General features: G+C 35.6%; 1 protein-coding gene and 1 long non-coding RNA gene across 3 annotated transcripts in view; one reads left to right on the forward strand and one right to left on the reverse strand.

Annotated features, from left to right (window-relative positions):
* LOC108976001 overlaps window positions 1-21,830 on the forward strand; it is a 424,947-nt gene that overhangs the window by 28,357 nt on the left and 374,760 nt on the right. The window lies entirely within an intron of this gene.
* The window catches only part of LOC108975999 (netrin-A), a 192,714-nt gene that overhangs the window by 18,807 nt on the left and 152,077 nt on the right, over window positions 1-21,830 (reverse strand). The window lies entirely within an intron of this gene.

Raw genomic sequence — 21,830 nt, forward strand, 5'->3', positions numbered from 1 at the left:
AATTAAGTGCCAAAACGCGCAAAATATTGCAGGCAAGTGCTCGCATTCAAATATTTGACATAAAACTCACTTAAATCCAGCAGCCACACAGCGCTGACCCCCATTAACACCGCGTAGCGTGTAAATTTTAATGCCTTGCGCATTTTTAGAATTTTCAGAATTTTCGCAATTTCACTTTTTCCCCCGCTGACAACATTTTAGCGGCAAAAGTAAAATGCTGCTACTTCTCCACTATATACATATAGCTGTGTGTATGCGCGTCTTAATGCGCTTAGCCACCTAATTTTTCATTTTCATAAATTCAATTAAGACTTAATTTTTGTGCGCTGCTGCTTTTTAGCAGCTTATCTGCGGCTTAAAGCGTGATTTGCAAGCGTGCAGCAAGTGCAAAAGAGCGTAAAAAACTTTGCATTTAATTGAATATAAAAAATTACCACCATATAAATGTATATGCAAGTGTGTATGTGTGTTGGTTGGTGTGTAGGGCGCATTATAATTTTGCGGTTCATTGCTCAACGCGCTATTTAGCGTTGCATACTTTAATGCGCTATGCCATGATTTGGTATTTTTTCCCGGCGCTTGCCTTCTGGCCTTCGTGCCTTTCGCTGGCTGTGCATTTTATTGCACGAAAAGCGGCTTACTGTTGCAAATATATTATTTTTAATTGGCTTATGCGCGCGAAATTGAAAAAGTTTGTGGAAAATGTCGAAAAGCCAGGAAATGGAAATGGTGTGGGTGGTGTTGTCTAAATTTGCACTTTTCGCAATGTTTCTTTTACAAAAGTAATTGGTGAAGTAGTAAATTGTAAGAAATACTAAGTAACAGTTTTTGAGTGAAAAGCACAAGCTCACAAATTTATATGGAGTGATTTGGCCGTATCTAATAGTAGTAGCTTAAAAGGTCGGCAGATAAGTAAACAAGGACGCGGTTATGGTCGAATTTACAATAGCGCACCAGTCTTCATTCCTTGTCGCTGTTTGGCGCCAATTCGACTACTTCTACTTCGAAATGCTATTTTAAAATATATTAGTCTGTTTGAGGTATATTGAGAAGACCCGATTTGTGGAAAAACATCTTCCATAGGTTGGATATTACAATCCGCGAAATAAGGTATGTTCACTATTAGACTGAAGCGAATAATCCATTTTGTAGTTCATAATATTAAGAAATGCTGGCAGATTCGTTTTGTTGGAAGATACAGAAATTTTTGCAAAATTAGCGAATTGATGAAAATAATATTTATTTGTGATCTTCTTTTTACTCTTCTACACAGTATACTTTCAGTACATATTTGGTCACTGATCCTAAATGTAGGCAATATTTTTAATGTAAGTTCTTGCTTACAAATTTTAATATACTCAAGTCCTTGATCAGGGCATACAAGGTGTGAATTGGAATTGGTGGAAATTTAATTATTAAAATTTCGCAGCTTGAAAAGTCCAATTGTCAACACTATTTTAACATCTAGGCAAAAAATAATAAGACTTTGTTGATCTACATTTCGCGCGGAAATCCTCTCGTTGAAAAAAATTTTCAAAGTTATTATTAGGAAAAAAATTCCATTCGATTTTGTGTGTTTATTCAAACGTGGTAGTTTTTTCATGAGGAGCAAGTGGTTTTGATTGGTAAATATTATTCAAAAAGGGTCGAGAACGCGTTGACCACGAACCACGTCCAGGTGGTCAATAAAATAAAAGGATTTGTACTGGAGAATAGATGATTTATTAATCGAGAGATATCTTACTAGCATCGTTGGAATATCAGAAGGACCTGTGATAACCATTTTGAAAGATCATTTCAGTCCAAGAAAAGTAAAGCACGGTTTCAAAATCACTAAATTATTTTCGAAAAACAACGTCGTGTTAAAATGTTATTACTGGCGATGAGTCTTGGATCTATGCTTATGATGCGGAAACAGACGATCAATCAGCCGAATATCGTGCCAAAGGTGAGCCGAATAGGCCACGTCAAAGCAGGTTATGTTGACAGTTTTCTTCGATTATCGAGGTGTGGTCCTGTCAACAAGGAATATTATTTGAATTTTATGCATCGCTGAAGCAAAGCTTTTTGTAAAAAGAGTGCCGACAAGTCTTGATTTTTGATCCACGATAAGGCGCCGTCGCATACTGCATTGACTCTTTGTGAGTTTTTCGTCAGATTTCCACCGAATATCGTGTCGCAACTACCGTCTTCGCCTGATATAGCTCTATGTGGCTTCTGGCTAGTAATCACACTTAAACGACCGTTCCGGTGAAACCGCTTTGAGTCCATTGAAGACATTAAACGTGAATCTCTACGCGCATTGAAGACTATTCCGGAAATTGACTTTAACAACTGTTTCGAGGATTGGAAAAAACGTAGGAACAAGTGTTGTGCAGCCAAAGGTGAAGTACTTTGAGTGGGACGAAGTAGATTTTCAGGAATAGATTAAGAATTTTAAAACTATGAAAGCGAATTCTAAATTCTTGTAGTTAGCAATACGCTGAGATGTAGGCAACATTTTTAATTTGATGTAATTTGTGTAAAGATTTAGTGAATATTTTTGATTTGGTGTGCGCACTTAAAACATTTGTCACTATTTTGTCATGTTTTCTCGACAGATCTTTACTTTTTGTTAAACTTATAGTCAAAATTCACAAGTTTAGCTGTGAGAGACCATTGTGTAACATTTGTAATCCACATTAAATACATTTAAGTTGAAAAGGTCAGTTTCAAATTTAAGGAAAAGTATTACTTCTCGCGCTCAAAGCTTGTCTTCAATCAACAACAAACGCATATATTTGGGACTAAGCTTCCATTCCTTTCAACTGCATTTTAGCAACCATATGGTGTAGAAAGGCAAATATAGTTAAAACTATTAAAGCCATAAATTCGCGCAAATAATCAACATAATCTCCGGTTATTGCTAACAAACGATTAAAAGTTTTCAGCGCGCGCAACTGTTGCAAGCAGCCAATGTAAATAAGTAACTGCAAGCAAACATGCGCTATTTCTCTGTGATAAACAAAAATATTCAACTGAGTAAACTAAGTGGTTTTGCATGAGGCAAAACTTTTCCGACCAACGCAAGTAAGGCGAAGAAAAGCAAATACTTTGGAGGCAACGAAAGGAGGAGATAACAAAAAGCTCACTCACGTTCTACGCAGAAGAAGCGGTTGCTGCTAACAGTTAGTGTGTGTATGTGTGTTGCGCAGTGTATCCGTAAATTATGCGAGTGCGACAAATAAATCTGCAGCTTAAACATTTCAGACGCTCGTTTGTAAACGCTAGCATACATTTCTTTGTTTGTGTGTGTTTGTGCGTTGAGTACACGCCCACAGCATCCTGCAGACATCAAATGCACAAAACGGCGTCACTTAGCATTAGATGATCGTCGGCAGTGTCGAGCAACACGCTCAAGAGTTGTCGCGCAATAATTCCCAACAATCGCTATAAGGGGTGTTGCATGTGCCACCAAACACTAAGTTGACAATTGCAAAACGTCAAAATGGTGCTTTGTTGCTTGCAACAACCAACAAATGCTTAGACGCCGCAGACTGACAATACAAGCAACAGCAATTGCCTTCAGCGCACTTTCATTGTTATTGCTATTGTTATTATAGCATTATTGTTATTATTATTGTACCCGCTTTTGACACTCTTAAGATCTCTATCCAAGCGCCGAGCACTATACAATCATATGCACTGGATGAAATAGTAAATCTTACAAGTTTAAGCGGCTAATAAATAAACGTTTACAAAACGTAAAACCAAATGCGAACGACACGAGTTCTTTGGTCATATAAATTCGGCGCAGATTAATGGGTTCATATATTTGATGTTAAGTAAATTAAAAAAAAAAAAAAAAAAAAAAAAAAAAATTCAAAATAACTTTTGTTTAATTAAATTACAGTCATAAATTCCAGTTTAATGCAGTTTCGCATCGAATCAAAATCATTTATTCTCTATTTCTATAAAACAACGCCCAAAATGCTGGCGAGCCTTATTAAGATTTATTACATTTGTGCGGCTCCAGACTTTTCTAATAGTCCTAATTGTATTAATAATCATTATGTTAATTGTCTTGGTGTAAAATTATATTCTTTTGTCATATTGCAACAAATGATTGTTAAAATATATTTACTCACTTTTGTACTAATCGCTTTCGATTCGTCACTTCCCTAGTCGCAACATTTAAGCTGCTCACAAAAGTTACAAAATATTTAAAACTAATTTACAGTACTTTATTACTCTGATAAAAGTTCCTGCTATTCTGCTTTTATTTTACCATTGAACGAGTCTATTGCGCTTATACCAATTGTTTGTTCAATACGCCGCTCTAACAGGTTTGGGAAATGAAAGAGAACTAAGTTTCATTGCGTGATTCGGTTTTCACTAAATCTCTTTTCAAAGTCCTATTGGTTGATATCATATCAATTGGCGCAGATAATTTATATTCCTAGTATATAGCATAATAGCCTTTTCGCATATAAGCTAATTGATCAATTAAACGGCCTTTGCTTGATTAAAGCGTTAATTTAATTCGATTTACCAAACAAAATAAAAATATTATTTTACCACATTGATTACTAATCAAATTGAAATCGAGCTTAAACTGGAATGCCACCCTCGGGTTGTTGTCCACACTGTTGCTTGTGTTTAACTCTGCCGGTTGCTGGCCAGGCTGTGAATTTGGTGGTGTGAATTGATCATCAGCAGATGATCTTTAATTATTTGAAAAAATACCAAATGGAGAACAGCAAAATATAACAGCTAAGTAGGCAAAAACTGGTTGATATAAGGCTATAAATGTTAAATACTTCAGGAGGCATCTTACTTTCTGTAATTTATTTCGATGGCTCATAGATTTTTACTAAACAGACGCCGCTTTCAAAAATAGCAGTATTCCATAAAATCGTACTTTTTAGACCGGTGTCGATAATTTTTGACAGCAAAAAAAATCATAGTAGGTGAAATAATTGGAAAAAGCAGATAAAATGAGAAAACGGAATGGCAAAATTATGTACCGTCAATCTGTGATCAAGAAGATGGTTGGGAGAGTAAAGTGATATTTTTAAGGGGTTAACTCGATTTGCGCCAAAACTGCGAGTCCTATGGAAAACAGTTAAATGAAAAATTTATAGGTAATACTTGTAAAGTGTGATTTATTTCTGAGCTCCCTGTTTTTTTTTTTTTTAAGAAAAAACACAGAAACTTTAAACTTATTGGGAAATGTTTATTATCATTCGAAAGAAGATTCTTTGGCATTTGGCTCAAAACTTAAAATTATCTGCTCACCGAAGTGTTCCCTCATTAAATCCATTGATTGATGCGATGTGTGGGAAGTGGCGCCGTCTTATTGAAACCAAATGTTCGCGAGATCACGAGCTTCAGGCATCAAATAGTCGGTTATAATGGCCCGATAACGGTCGCCATTAACGGTTATCTTCTCATCAGCATCATATATGAACAAATATGTACCCATGATTCCACCGGCCCACAAAACACACCAAACCGAGTGAAATGACAGCCCTTGGAATAGCCTTTTTGTAGTACCTCTACTTGGATCTAGAACTATTGTAAGTGTAAAAAAGGCGTTTATTTCACCTAAACTCAAAATGTGAAAAACTCAAATAACCGATTTGTTCTTTATTTATGTCTTAAAAAAAATATATACATATATATTTTAACGAAATTCATTGGAAGTAAACCTTTTTATGTCCCAAAGAACATTTTTATTTAAAATATATATATATTTTTTTTTAACTTATTTTGACTTAATATAGGAAAATGACTCTAATTTTATGCGAAAATACTCGCTACAAAATATTTATTATTGTAAGATATTTGAATCAGTACAATATTCAATAGCAGTTTGGCGCAGTTTCTAGTATGACTATCGTTGTAAATCAGACATAAGTACTAACTGTAAAATCCATAACTTTTACAGACCTATCATTAATTAACAGAAAAATCTCTTCAAATAATTATTTTTTAATTATATCGCCGTAAAAATGGCATAGTAAATATATGACAATGGATCACATTTTTTGCAATATATACTTGTCTCAAATATATTCATGCCAAGCTTCGTATTCTATGTATGAATAATTTCAGCATTTTTGTGCGTCTTTTTTGTTAGAGTTTACATAAATGGCTAAAAGCTTTTGGGAATTAATTACGCGCTCACAATATAAACTCTTTCAATGAACATATTTTGACAAATCAAATTCTTTTGTTATTTCCATTTATGTAGTTAATGGCTCTATGGCGATTAACTATTGTTGTCATATTTAATAGAAACTATTTTAATGTCTTTGCATTAATCAAATGTGACAAAAAGTGAGCAAACAACATAATGGGAGTGTAGGCATGTCATTATTATTTATAATTATAAATGATTGAATGTATGAATGAATGAAGACGTAATTCTTAAGCGTGTAAAGCAATGTTTTGGAAGTAAGAAATTTTTTTAGTATAATGTATTGGAGTAACCATAAAGGTTAAGTAAAGAAGCAAAAAATAATACAAGAATGTAGTCTCAACAGCATTAACTTGGTTTTATTTTTAATTTTTTTTATGAATTAATGAAACAAGCTAAAAACTAGTACTATCTGTTGAAAATATTTGTAATTTATTTGCTTTTACCAATTCGGAAGCTTTACTGCCACATTTTACCGTAGTTGACATAATACGAAATTCTTTGATAACACTTTCCAAAAGAACAACTTTTTCCAATATTTTTAAATACTTTCTGGGAAATTTTGGACTTAACCATAGTTAAGATTTAAAAACACCTATCGTCTGATTAGATGCGGGCTCACCAGGTGAGGGTGAATACTTCTTTGCAATATAGATACATTAGGGTGATTTAAAAAAAATATATATTTTTTCTCGTTTGGTACTCTGAAAAATGGGTTCCTAGGCACCTCTAAGGAAGCCTCTCCAAGAATGAGTTACAATTTTCTATTTTTTTCTTATTATCATATAGAAAACTTTATATCTCGCTTCCAACTACTTGAAAAAATATCTTGTTCCTTAAATTTTGTAGGAAATTGAATGCTCTACAAAAAAGGTCTGCACGATTTTTTCGTAAACCCAACCGTTTAAAAGATATTAACAGTTAAAGTTTGATTATTTTTGGAAAAGTTTTTTATTTCTTATGAATTTTATAACTCAATGAAATAAAATCATTATGAATGATGAAACTCATATTTTTGTAGGAAATTTACTGCTCTATAAAAATGGTCTAATATGATTTTTCGATTAAGTTAAGCGTTTACGAGATATTCATCGTCAAACATCAATGCATATTAGGGTGAATAAAAAAAAAAATTTTTTTGTCGTTTGGTACTCTGAACTCTTTGGTTCCTAGGCACCTCTCAAAAAGCCTCTCTAAAAACCAGACAGAGAGCAGTACCCTCTATGAACAAAGACCATACACTGTCTTTACGCCAATAGTGAAGTAGAAGTAGTAGAGAAACTCAATTATTTCGCAAGAGTTACACGTCTTTGCAATTATAAATCATTTCTGACACATATTATATATAATATTGAAACCTTGGGAGCGTAGTTGATAACTTAATAGATGAAATTGGAATCTTTCCTAGCTTTGGCTTAACGGAAGTAAATGAAAATATACTTGTGGAAAATTTTTGATAACTACAAACAAGTATTTTAAATGTGTATCTTTTTACAATAATATTCTGTGATTACAGTAACTTATATTTTAGTTACTAATATTTGTAGGCAATTCTGAGTATCAATGCTCTAGCATAAGACAAGACAGACTTTTCGCAAGCCGCTGTAAGCCGTAAATACTCATTAAATTACACCAGCACTAAAGTGTTGCTGCGAAATGGAGATGCAACAGCGCGGGTCCATTTATGGGAAACACACACGAGTGAGGCAGTGGCTGTAAACAGCTGTCAGGATACTTGTCAGTTGGCTGTCAAGTGCATGTAAACGCCAGCTGGCGACGGGCAGCAAAAACACGAGCAAGGCATATCTTCGGTTACACGCTAAAGCCTCGGGCTGTATAACAGAGTTTGCAATAATAAAAGTGAAAATAAATATGTAATGATAAAAAACGATGTGTACATATCTACATGTATGCGCCGATATGTAAGTGCTGCAATTATTTTCTTTTTATTTCGATGAAATTAAGCAAATCGAGAATGAAAAAAATGCCACCAACGTTGACCACCAACAGCTGGTCCTTTAACTGCAACTGTATGTATGTATGTATGTTATTGTGTCTGTTAGCCGCYGTGTGCTCGCCGTAAAGTCGTAATTTAATATGTTTTTAAATGAATTAAATGCGATTTATTCGCTTACACATCCGGCGGCGCATCGTCACGCCTGTGCCAAAGATAAAAACGTGTACGAATTATACAACAACAACAAAAATAATACRAGTGCTAAAATTAAAATTCAAAGCTGTAATGTAAACAGGCACAGTGGTACACACTTACATACATAAAACTCGGCCACATATTTTGCTTAAAAAAGTTGTTGCCTTGAAAAACAATAGCAAAAAAGGCGTATTGTATTAATTTTCGCCATTTTTGTGTTTGTGTGTTACTTTCCGCAAGTTCATTACATGAGTTGGCATATAAATTTTCACACGCTGACGCTCATGACAAGCGGAACGTAATCGAACTGAGCAACCGGTTGTCGTCAGAATATGCTTGTGTCAGCGCTTTGAAATTTATTGTGGCATTAAAATTAGAAGAACGCTTCATTTTGCTTTCGCCTCATTTTTGCATTCATTAATCGGTTATTTTTTAACAAATGTCTTTGTGATAATAAGTACTTTTTATGAAGAAAATGCAATTAATAAATTCTTTGCCAAGGTGCGTCCTTAATTTGCTGAAAATCTAAAAATAATTGTATTTAGTGCCAATATGCGTATTGTTTTTGATACATTTATTGCCTTTGTAAGTGCAATATATTTATGATATTTTGACCTTAGGAGGTCGCGAGTTTTAAATGCAACCTTTTGAAAGGTTCTTGCGCATTTTTTTTAATGATTAACAATTTGGTTTTCAAGAGTTTCTGCCACTTCTTGGACAGTCTAGACTTAGGTCTTAAGACGTGGAGCTTTTCTCGTTCGATCAAGTTTTGTATATAAAAAATAGTCCATGGTTTCAAATAACTTCTTAATTCATTGTATTTCATTGGTGATATTAGAGCATTGTCCCCTCTATATGTTTCACTGATGACGTCTTTCTTCTTTTTAATCATCTATTGGAATTTTGTCTTTAAAGGAATTCCGATCCCAGAAGCTTCTTGGGCTTTTAGTATGTAATTTCGAGTATAATTGTCGACCAACATGTCCAGTGTTGTGCCTCTTCGCCCTACAATTTTTTTTTTTTTAGCATTCATCAATGTTTCCTTAGTGTTCAAATTTCGATTATTAGTAGTGTTCTTCCTCTTCTTCCGTGTACTTTTACAAATTTGGTCACACAAAGTAAGGTTGTTGTCAAATATTGCTCATAGGAGTAGGAGTAAAGTATGGTAGTAGATTAAATTTTTTCGTATGTGACCTTTTTGGTTGTATGTACTCATGTTGTAACCTAGAGATAACTTTATTTCGACCCTAAGAAAATCGAACAGTCTCAGTTCTCTGCCTACAATTTTACCAGGTCGATCCGAATCCCATTAACCTCATAAAATGTAAATAAAAGGTTCATTTACCTCCTCAGTTTTAAAAAACGTTTGTTGACTTTGCTAAATGTTAACAAAGATTGTGGACTCGGCTAAATGTAAACAAAGGGGTCATTGATCTCGAACAATGTATAGAAGTGTTATTGACCACATAAAATGTAAACAAAAGGATCATTGACCTAAAATGTAAACACAGGGTTATTGACTTGGCTAAAGTAAATAAATGGGTCCTTGGCCTCATGAAATGTAAACAAAGATTCATTGACTTCGGACAAATGTGAACATTGACCTTGTAATGCAAACAAATTGGTCATTGACCCCAGAGATGGCTGACTTGGCTAAATGTAAACAAAGGTTGTGGACTTTGGAAAATGCCAAACAATAACAAAAAGGATCATTACTATTTTAGTAGAGTTAGAGTAATGAGTATTAGAAAAATATTAGAAATGTTTTCTCCTTTTTAATTCAGATTTTTTGGAGTGAATAATTAAATTCAAAATTTTTAATTTATATAATAATTTWATTTTTAGGTAATTAAATTTTAAGAGTTAGTCCAAAGGTTTTAAATAATACCTTTCAACGTTTTTAAGTTTTGGAGTAATAACTTTCAAATATCAATTGCGATTATTCAAAGAAAAATATCTTATAAAGAAATTGATAAGTACAAAGTCATGTTTTCCTACTATTCTATTTATATTCTAAGCTTTGTAGAATGAAACAACAAAAACGTATTTTTCGAATAACCACACTTGTTTCCACATAATATAACACACTAATTAATTGCAAATAATAAAAAGAAAATGAGAATTACATAAGCAAAACAGATGTCGTTGCACAAAGGACCTCCCAAACGTAAGCGAAAAAATACAAAAAACTAAAAACCGAACAAAAAATAGTAGAAACGTACGCTTCGTAAACCAATGTAGCAATTAGTACAACACCACAGACACACCAATAACCAAAAGCGCTGCAATTGACTGCTACTGAAGATATTAAGTAGTGCAACATTTACACCGAGTAGCAAGCAAGTAGCAACACTAAATAGCATAAGAGTTGTAGTAATAAATAGAAGTGGCGCACTCCACTCAATGCTCGAGAAATATAGTACGTGCAACAGCAAAAACAACAGCTGAGCTTCGCATTAAGTGCTGGCTAGCGCAATTAGTGCTGCTGACCAGCGAACCTTTCTTCTTGTGGCCATAAAGCCACCCACTCGCTATGTAGCAAAGCTAGGCAAAGTGAAGGGTGTGAATTATGTAGTTGTTGTAGCAATTTGCACAAAACAGTCAGTGGCTGTGCGAAATGTAGTAAATTTGCATTTTTACTGCAGCGCCGAGCAAATGGGAGCTTACCAAAAAGCAGTGTGGGGTGGCGGCAACATTGGAGGCCACAAAACGAAACTAAGCCAAAGTGACCAGCAACATGTGTCCCTATTAGTGCCCTCAGCACTCTAGTCACTAACTACAAGCGCACCGTCTGTCCGCCCGTCCGTCCGCCTTCTTACTTGGCATTGCTGCATGCTGCTTTAGTTGTTGCTGCGCATAGCACGGCGATTCGTCCTGTTGCTGAACTAGCGGACCAGCCGTGGCGTTAGTCATTAAAAATTCAAAAGCTTTTGTTAATGCGGTTTTTCGGCGAGTGCCACACTCAAAAGCCGGCAGCAAATAAATGGAGTGTAGTAGCCATGTAAAGTAGTAGCCAGAGTAAAGTGTGGAAATGAATGAATGTGTTGTAGGGTGCTGCTTCTAGAATAGTGGAAATAAAGATGGTAAGGGAGTGTTGAGTCGATGAGGTACCGAAAATTTTATAATTCAACAGATTCGGAAGTTGGAAGAAAATTAAAAAGTTGTCACGTTTTAAAGACCTGCTGAGCTATTGAAGGAAGGCGTATGACTGCCCAATTTGTTATCAGACTGCGAGACTCTGGATTTCTAAATGAACAGATGTCTGAACATTTGGAAATCCTCACACGCTTTGACTTTATACCGGATATTTTATATCGTGGAGTCTCCAAATCAATCTCTGGTGGTTTCTTTTCTACACACATATCTGCGGTGAACTTATTATCCGGAGTGCAGACTGATTCAGTGAAATGACTATCCATTCTGACAGCAGGACAGCGGTATTAGTCTTGAGGTCATTAATTGTGTGTTCAGGGTTGGTTAAGAAATGCCTAGCCTCGTTATCTATGGCACTGAGTCACTTTGTGATAATACTAGTATGGGTATCAGGCCATAGCAAAATCTCAAGGAAAGGCCTTTGCCCCACGGGAAATATCCCAAATTCTTGGTAGCTCTTAATCGCAATCGATGCTAACCAGTCTTCGTGTTTACTTCGACTAGATAGCTGAGCTTTGCGGGAGCTGGGCTACCTTCGCGGTGAAAATATCTCAACATTTCCATCTTAATTCTTTGCCATATCAATAACACCAAACTGGTGGGAATGGAAATTACACGCCTTTGCAAATTTATATTGGCCACTAGGCGCTTTGCTGGGGTTCTAAACTTATTGCTCTACAAAGGATTACATATAGTAGTCCAAGTGGGATCTCTGGATCGGTAATCTAACCTAACGTAACCTATTTCTCTTAAAATTGAAGTTGCGGTAGAAGGCGCTGTGGTACAGTTTGTGACATACAAACTTACTCGGAGAAACATGCTACACTGGTAAAAAAAAAATGGTCCACAGGGTACCCTTTTTCATGTTATTACTACTCAACCACCGCTTTGCTGTTGCCTTACCACAAAATCGCATAGAAAATAATATTGCACTTTAATGCAGCAAACACCTGGCGCTCAGGCGAAGCTGCGGCGACTAATTGTTGGTTGAATATTTACACAAATTTATGACTTAACTTGACTATTTGTTATAATGTATAAATAATTTACTCAACTGGTCGTTGGTGACTAGCTTTTTCCATATAAATATTATACATATAATTCAAATAAATTCTATTTTATCGCATTTATTCACCGCAAACTTCTCTTACATTTCCGACGAGCCGCTTTAATCTCATCAACTAAATTTTCTACGCCATTTTTCAACGCTGTAAACTCTGCTAACCTTGCGACTTTTCAACTACTTACTATACGCTGCTTCCAGACCCTTTTTGTGCACTTCAATGCCAACGCACTAGCACAGCTGATAAGCTCTGGCAGCCACAGACTCAGCGCAGCCTCAACCCGGTTTGTGGTGTTAATGCAGAAGTGCAACAAATTGTTGCAATTTAATTTGTGGCAAAGTGTAAATTAAATGTTCACATTAATGCGCCAACGCAGACGGCAGTAGCGAGCAGGCAGAGCTGCCAATTGCGTTAGTAGCATTTCGTTGGCAACACTAATGGAATTAAATTAAATGCGATTTGAGTGAATTAGCTAAGTGAATAAATAAAGATTATGCGAAGGAAAAAGGCTTGAAATAAAAATGGGAAGTCGAAGCGAATAAACAAAGATGTTAGGAGTTTACTCTCGTTCGAAAATTTAAGTAGAAGAAAAAAGTTTTGTGTTTAACAATCGCAGAGCGAAAGAAATATGAAGAAAACTACGTTTTTATAAACCTCATGGTTGGTTGATAAAATGAACCCAAATACAATCAAAGGTTGTTGGCTTGGCTAAATGTAAATAAAGGAATGACCCCTCATAAAATGTAAACAAAAGGGTCATAATTGTAAACCCATGGTTGGTTGAAAAGGGAAGCGCAGGAGCCCCAGACCGCAAGCGGTGGCACTTAGCTCATATTTAGGTTCACTGTGCTCCCGGATGGTAACACAATTACGGCTTATCCCTGGTTTGATAAAAAAAAACCTGCTTTTTTCCATTATAGCTATCCAATGTTGGAGCATTGTGAGTCGTGAAAGATATCCCGTCTCAGCCAGTTGCAGGCTGTGTGTTTGCAAAAATAATGTTCCCGAGTTTGATCATCCTCCAAGCATGCTCTGCATTCTACTTAAGTAATTTCTAAAACTTGTTGAAGTTGAAATCTTATTGTAGGATACAATGTAACTAAGCTTTCTTTTACCTAAAAGTAGAAGTATTTTGGTCTGTCCACCATCTACATTATCCCAAGGTAACCTTCTGGACTGCCCTGTGTCTAGTCTTCCAAGACCTGTGATGTTCGTCTAGTGTCAACGCTTCAAAAAAACTCTTGAATAAACTGAATGCTCTAGGGCAGCTTGGGTGAATTGTGTGGGTTTTTTCACTCCCTCTATTTTCCCTTTATGACTCGAATGTTCCTGACTTTCATTTATTATATTACTCTTTTTCCAAAATATAGCTAATACTTATTTAATTTTTATTTCTTTCTTTTCAGGTAAGTCTGTTTGACATAAGTTGATACCTTGTATATTCTTTATGTAGATGATTTGTACCCAGGCAGGTCAGTAATCATTAGTATATTAAGTAAAAATATTAACTATAATTGTTTGAGAACTGAGGTCGCAAGCATGAAAAGAAACTATCTGTAGACCCACCCTATTAAAAGTACTCAGAAAATGCTAATTTTAAGTAGCTATACTTGAATCGGTGTTGTATACCAAGTTGGTCGAAATTTTTGCCAATGCTAATTTGCGTTTTAAAGTGATGGTACATAGAGTACTTGGCTCAAATGTAGTGCCATGGTATTTTAATATGAAACAACCTAGTATTTAACAAAGTTTCAAAAAATGTTCCTAAAAACCAAAGGGAAAATTGAGCTTGGCATGAAGAACTCGTTCATGGACCCATTTGTATTTCCTAATGGGACCCTTTATGTACTCACCACCGATATAACTTTATCACCAATACCACAAAACATTATTTTTCTAAACAAACTACGTACCTCGATTCGCTTCAGTTTCCGTCCGTATGAGGAGAATTAAAATCATATTTTCTAATTTTTTTTTTTATTTATTTGTCATTTGGCCTCCGTTGCCGAAAGCACTACTTGAGCGCTCTGCGCGGGATTAATTAAACACAGGGAGCTTCCGCTGAAGCCATATAAACATATTACAGTTTGGTGCTGGCCTCCTCATCGTGCTATGCAAATCTATGACACGAGCAGTGAGTCGTATATATTTTATCCGGTGCTTGCCGATAATCCTCAATATTTATGCGCATGCGCGACACGCTTTTCAATTACCGTTGATATTTATGTAAGTATGCGAGCATATATTCGGAAACAAAAGTGTGACTTTGCGACATATGCATGGAATGGCGGGTATTATTATTTCGTAGATATTACTAGTATAAAGGGTGAAACGGTTGTTGTTGTTAACGTACTTTATTGTGCCTTGAATGCTATTTTCTTGCTTTGGCGTTGCGACTGCGCACATGCCAACAGCAGATTTTGAAATAATTTACACACTGATAGAGTCATTCGCATATTTTATGATTTGTTTTTCGCCTTCTTTTGTCAGTGGCTTAGCGTTTAGTCCGGCTGGGCGATGTGTTTGAAAGTCAGCAGCGCCTGTTGTCTACAAAATTAATTGTATGTCTGCTAGGAAGCTACCGTTGCCGCCACTTCTCTATTATGCCCCGGCTGGTGGACATATGCTGTGAGCAGCGCTTTTTACATTTAATCTTTTGTCCACCTCCCTGCTTCACTGTTAGCGATTTAGTGTTGTTTCGCATTTATCCACATGAAAAATACATCTAAATACATATGAACATATATATTTCGTAAGTGATTTCCATCTTTGGCTCATTGACCTTTTTTCTTGCCGCACGCTAGTTGCAACAAGACTTATGCGTCTGATTTTCATTTTCACCCGTTCAATGCTTGCTTCTATACTGCTCCTTGTCTCAGCAAGCTGTTGCCATTTGTCGTGTTGTTTGCGAGCGTGTTCTAAAGCATGCTGACATGCTGACTTCTGTAAACGTTTTTGTTTTAGTTGACAGTGCTCCCGCTGTTGCTGAGACAGTGCCATTAACTCCTTTAGTGTCTCCATGTAGTTTTCCGTTGGTTTTGTGTGGTAATTTATTTTGGAATTTTGAATATGTCCAGCTATTGTTGAGTTTGCGCAGTATGTGGTGCCTAGATGGGTTTCTAAATGAAATAGTTTGAGCAAAAAATCTCGAGATATTAACTGGATTTTTTTTTCGTAAAAGAAAGTACCTGAACATTTTGCTACTTGAGTTGTTAAAATAATCTTTCCAGACGTATCAGTCGTCTCGTTAGCTTTGTAGATTATATTTGTATATCTTCGTAAGGAAGGAATCTCAACAGAATCCCAATCATTGAATCGTTTTTTTCTACTCAGAAAATAATTTTCTGTATTTATAACCCTCAGAATTAAAAAGTTTTAAAGCTAATTTCCAATCTACTTAATACAATCGAGGAATTTATTTCAAATAAGTCTTCCTTATAGAGATAGCCAAGCGGCTTCGAAATCTGTAAAGTCTCTTTGGGTATTATTAAAGACGGTGAAATAATACTTTGATTTATGAATGGATCTCACATCATATTTCATTATAAACCTGCAATGGGTACCAGGACATAGTGATATTCCTGGTAGCTATGAAGCAGATGAACTAGCCAGAAAAACTCCTTTCAGAAAAGGCAGAAATTATATACCTCGAGTTACTTTAAGATACTTAATCGACAAACAAGCCATAAAAACAGCTGAGTCTTGATGCATTTAACCCCTAAACATGAATGGAATTTGGGCCGCATATGCCGACTATTAAAATTCAAAAGGGTTGGCATAAGAACCTTGAAGGAGTGCAAACTGTCTCACTGTCTAATGGACAGAAACGACAGCAGACTCGGAATACCATATAAAGACTATTGTGGAAGTGTCAAGAGGTAGAGAAAGAGGAGACCATACAGCATCGTTTATGCGAATGCAAATTTTTGTATGAAGAAGAATCACAATTATTTTTCGAAGATTTCTTGACGGGTGCTCGATGATTGCACAGAAAAAACTTTTTGTTTAGATGCACTTCGTCAGGCACAAGGTGATTCATAGAAGACATACTAGAGTAAGCAGATTTTAGTCCGGTGGTTTCACAACGGGCTTTCTAACTTCCTAGGTGCATGGTCAGACGTCTCCTCTACCTACCCACCTCCCAACGTCTTCTTTATAAGCCTATGAATTATTCGTTTGGTGCACAAATATCAATAAATCTTTTTCAGAAAACTTCTGGAAAATCCATTAGCCCATCTAGGGAATTCGAAACATGCATAATTGTTTCACGATAGAAGACTGACTAAAATGTAAGTCGAGACTCGCAAGTGCTATCAGTTGGAAGTGTTGGAATTATTTTAGACCCTTGCATTTTGAGCTCAATAATATTATCAGATAGAAATGCGACAAAAAGATTCGGTATTTCAAAGGTGCACTAATAAAAACCAACTACAACTAGACATTTCTTCAGCTACCTAAAATTACTAAATTATAGATGTAGTTAATCTTTATCATTCCTGTTAGGTATCTGCCCAAGTAAACAAAGCTTCGGAATTCCAGCAGGAACATGTCTAGATACTAACTACAAAATTTTGGCCGTTGAAGATGAGCTACACAGTAAGAAGACTTTCCAGTGTGTGTTAAATTTTATAACGGGTTTTTTAACTGCTTCGAAAGTTCAGATTTGCGTGGGAGTATGGTATTGAACTTTCACTTTTTTGGTATGGAACGTTGCCTACATCTAGGCGTATCGTTTCAAAACTCTATATTCTTCTTCCTGTTGTATGCCAGGAAAAAATTGAATAATATTAAAAATTTTTAAATTCAAACAATGTAATCAAGGTATTTCTAAAAGTAAAATTAAAAAAAAAATAATTATAATATTTTGTTTTTACTTTGAAAACTGTTTCTTGATCTTTTTTTTACATATTTAAATAAGTATTTCAAGCCCCATAAATGAAAAAAAATCATAAAAACTAAAAACTAAAAAAAAAAAAAATAAAAAAAGGTAAAAAGTTAATATTTATCATATTTTTTTTTAAATTTTGAAAAAGAAAATTAATTTTTTTTGAAGTTTATTTTTGAAAATTAAATACTTTTAAAATTTATTTTAAATACTTTTTTGCTATTTCGTATTTTCTGTCTATCACAAATTTTTTTTTTTATAAATTAAGAAACTTAAAATATTTTCTGTTAGTTTCATCGCAAAATGAGATTTGACTAAATTTCTTAAAGCTCATCGCACATTTTTAGCACATAAATTCTCTTGTTACGAATCACGCACTTCAAATGCCTCACATTGCGATGCAATTTGCGCCTAACTGTGTGAACTGGTCTGTGACTGCCACATATTTGCCAAACAAGCGCACACACGTTCGCCGAAATACCAGCCTTGTATACGCGCGCTACAAGAATTCTGCAAAGCAATCATCACCATTTAATGTATGCTACACAAACAAACTCCATTACATATCTTTGAGCACACATGTGCAACGTTGTGTTGCAAGCATGGTACGGGGTCGGCTTCATCTGTCGCCTTGTCGTCCACACGGAGGCGAATTGGCAGCATATGAACATGATTTACGATTTCTCTACATATTTACATGTCATTTTATTTTGGCCAAACCATACACCAACCACTATTCACAAGTCAAACGCTCCTTGCTGCTGCCCCTCCAACCACGAGCAGAACGTTTACTCAATTTCCTTATTTGCCGAATGTTGCAATGACCGGAAAATTATTATTATTTATTATGTTGTTGGTGGTTGTCTCGGCTGCTCGAATCTTCACGCTCCCGCTTACTTCCTTGAATATAGACGTATATATTGTATATATACAAACATACGTAGAAGTAAATGTAGACGTGCAACTCCTTTTTCGTTTGTTGGTTTCTCGTATTGCTGCTGGTTTGTTTGGCGTTGAGTGTTTTTTTTTTATTTTTTCTCGTGCTTCAGCTGGTTACTCCTATGATTTATTAGCGCCGGCTTTTCGCCTTGTCGGCTTGGTGATAAGATTTTGCAATTTAAGCATTTAAATTGCGTTCGCTTTTGGTGATTAGATGGCAATCGGTAGGTGTGAATTCCAGTTAGAGAATATCTATATGTGATTGGAAATGGTGTGGATGGCACTCGTAAGTGCTAAGATTATTTATTTGACATGATTTGAAGACGTTTGAAATGAGTTTTCGATAGGAAATGAGTTTTCTTTAAAAATTATATAGGAGTGCTGAAGTTAAAGACTTAAATTTTCGAGCAAAAATATAATTTGCTTTCATTAAGATACAAAGATTTTATCTTTTATAAACTTAAAAGTCAAGGAAAGACAACTTAGACACACCATCAATGGCATCGCAACGGGTTTCTGTTTGTGCGTTTGCTACTGGATATTTTGGCTTCGAAGCTTGGCCAGCGATGAGCTAGTATTAGTTTTTGCGCTTTCGCTAAACCCATTTGCTCTGAAATGTACCACAAGAGGTCTAGTAAAAACCTTGCTCTCAGTAATGGTAGCCTTTGTCTTGTTGCTCTAACTCGCCATTGCCCTATCGCTGTCCAAGCAGTAGGATTGAGATTCTAGCTGTTTAGAAGGAGACGATGAGCTGGTGGTAATAATTAGAGATATAGTAAAATTTATGAAGGATTTTGTATTGGTGTCTAAGCGAATTTTCAACTTATACGATCTGATTACAGGAACTTTATTTTCTGGCTTCAAAAAGCGCTGTACGAGGTGTGGTCAAAAAGTATCGCGAATTTTGAATTATCGCGGATAACGTATATTCGAATTTCAATTTTTTATGGCGTTATGTTGGTACTCATGTCTCTCACTTATTCCGACAAGCTCGGCCATTTTGAATGCTCATTTAATTGTTGACAGCTGCTTTGCATGCTCGTGTTTTGGATTGTCTTCGATTTTTACCCTTTCAAAAAAAAAAAAAATGGATCAAAGAACCTGTACCAAATTTTGTGTGAAAAACGAAATTAAGTGCTCGGATGCATTCCGAATGTTGATGTTGGTATACGGAGAAGCTACCTTGGACCGAAGCAACGTTTATATACGATACAAAATGTTCTCAGAACAACGAGAAGATGTGACAAAAATTGGCTTTTGCACCACGGTAACGCCCCTGCTCACACATCGTTGCTTGTGCGCGACTTTTTGGCCAAAAACAACACACTAATGATGCCGCAGCCACCGTATTGCCCAGATCTGGCCCCCTGTGAATTTTTTTTTTCTTCCCTAAACTGAAGAGGCCCATGAAAGGACGACGTTACGCTTCTCCTGACGAGATAAAGACGGCATTGAAGGAGGAGCTGAAGAATATAAAAAAAAATTATTTTTTGAAGTGCTTCGAAGATTGGAAAAACCGTTGTCACAAGTGTATAATATCTCATGGGGATTACTTTAAAGAGGACAAAATAGATATTCATGAATACATAAATAATTTTTGAAAAAACACAAAATTCGCGATACTTTTTGAACACACCTCGTATATGTTGTAGTAGTTCGTGCGTGATCCTAATTTACCAAAAATTTGTTTGTGTCATATTAAATTTTACAACCCCTCTCGAATATTGTCGTAAATTTCCAAGAAGATCCGAATAATAGCTTATGAGATACAGCCGTGAGATCTTGGGTGCACGAGGCTAGCTAGGCTTAGTGCACCGTCTTTAAACGCGTTTTTCTCGAAACTGTGGTTTTGAAGAAGATCTCTCGAGAACTGCTCAACTGATCTTCATGATTTTTTACTCAGTTATTTGAGATACAATTCTTAAAGACTTGGAGGAAGGATTTTTTCACTGAAAATTAAGAAGAAAAAAATGTTGGAAAAATGTTGTTGGAAATTTTTAAGCATCTTATCAGACCTCCGAAATTGTTTGTTGAGCAGTTTTAAGCTGCGAATTCTTTATTATATATATAATAACGATTAAGGTTTTAAGCATCATGAAATCACCTAATATTCATAATTTTCCGGAAAAGAAACATAAGAGATTTATCACCCCTGTAATTAATTATTTATAACGGATTCTTTGTAGCACCGGTTGCTGATGTGATTCTTATATAGTCCTATTACCTATCACAATGTGTATGGATATTTTTTTTCATTTAGGCTAAAAATAGTCGTGCAGAGCTTTTAATTATTTAAAGATTCATTCTTCATGGCTGAAAATAGCAAAAGGTAAACTCTTTGAGCCTAATTTTGTTCCGAGTTAACTCAGAGATCAAAGTATGTGACAGTATTTATCCACCTGTATATATTTTGTAGCCACTTGGAAACTACCAATCTGTGGTATATACAATAGATATATCATGCTAAGGGTGTGCTTATGGGTGCTTTAAAAAATAAAACTTATATATCTATCAACGGATAAGCGCGAAGGTTATAACTCAATGCAATACTGGACGAATAAATATTTTATGAAATATATTGCCTGCTATTATATTCTAAATTTCATATATCCTTAAAGTAATAACCAAATATGACGAGTTTCCTTCAACCCAAAATGACTTAAGACCCCGCGTTGCACCAAGTCACGCACGATTTGTGTGTAAACAAATAAATTGCCATACTTAGACGACACCTTGACTTCTCAACCCGTTTACATACACACACTCTGGCTCATCCTAAGAAGTATGATGTGAGAGCGTGGCGGCAGTATTGTAAACTACATTGGAATTTAAAATTGATTAATAATACTGCGACTTACTCTTGGCCACAAATCCCTGCTACACTCCCACTCTCTAGCAATACGATTGAAGTCGGTGGAAAAACAACTGAGTCAAGCAAAACTGGGGACCAACAGCAGATATACATGGTTAAAGCGCAGAAAAATATGCTACACATAATTTATAAGGCTTAAACTACAACGGAGCGGCTTAAGACAATACGCTCACTTGCTCTCCCACGTGCATGTGCTTGTGTGCGCCTGTAAGTGAAATTTTGTTGATTTTTCACCGTGGGAAGGAGGGGAGAGCAATGGAGCCTCAGGATTATGAAAAGCTAAAGCTTATGTGGTGGCCTGAGAAATTGTGGCAAATTGAAAAATAACAAAACTAACGGCATAAGAAGCATGAAGAATGTCTAAGGCGGTTAAAGTGGCTGGCTGGGGGCGATTAAGGGTGACTATATGGGTCTAAAAAATTATTTTACGTTTGAGTGATTTGTGAGCGTATTATTTGTGATGGAGTGGTGGGTGCGTATGCTAAGGAGGTGTTTGAAAAGGGTGTTTGTTTAGCTAAGCTGTTATAATGGAAATGTATTGTTTTTAAAGAGAAAAAAAAAAAATTAAAGATAAAATAAAATAA

Source organism: Bactrocera latifrons, unplaced genomic scaffold (assembly GCF_001853355.1).
Source record: "Bactrocera latifrons isolate USDA-ARS-PBARC rearing strain unplaced genomic scaffold, ASM185335v1 scaffold_71, whole genome shotgun sequence".
Taxonomy (NCBI): domain Eukaryota; kingdom Metazoa; phylum Arthropoda; class Insecta; order Diptera; family Tephritidae; genus Bactrocera; species Bactrocera latifrons.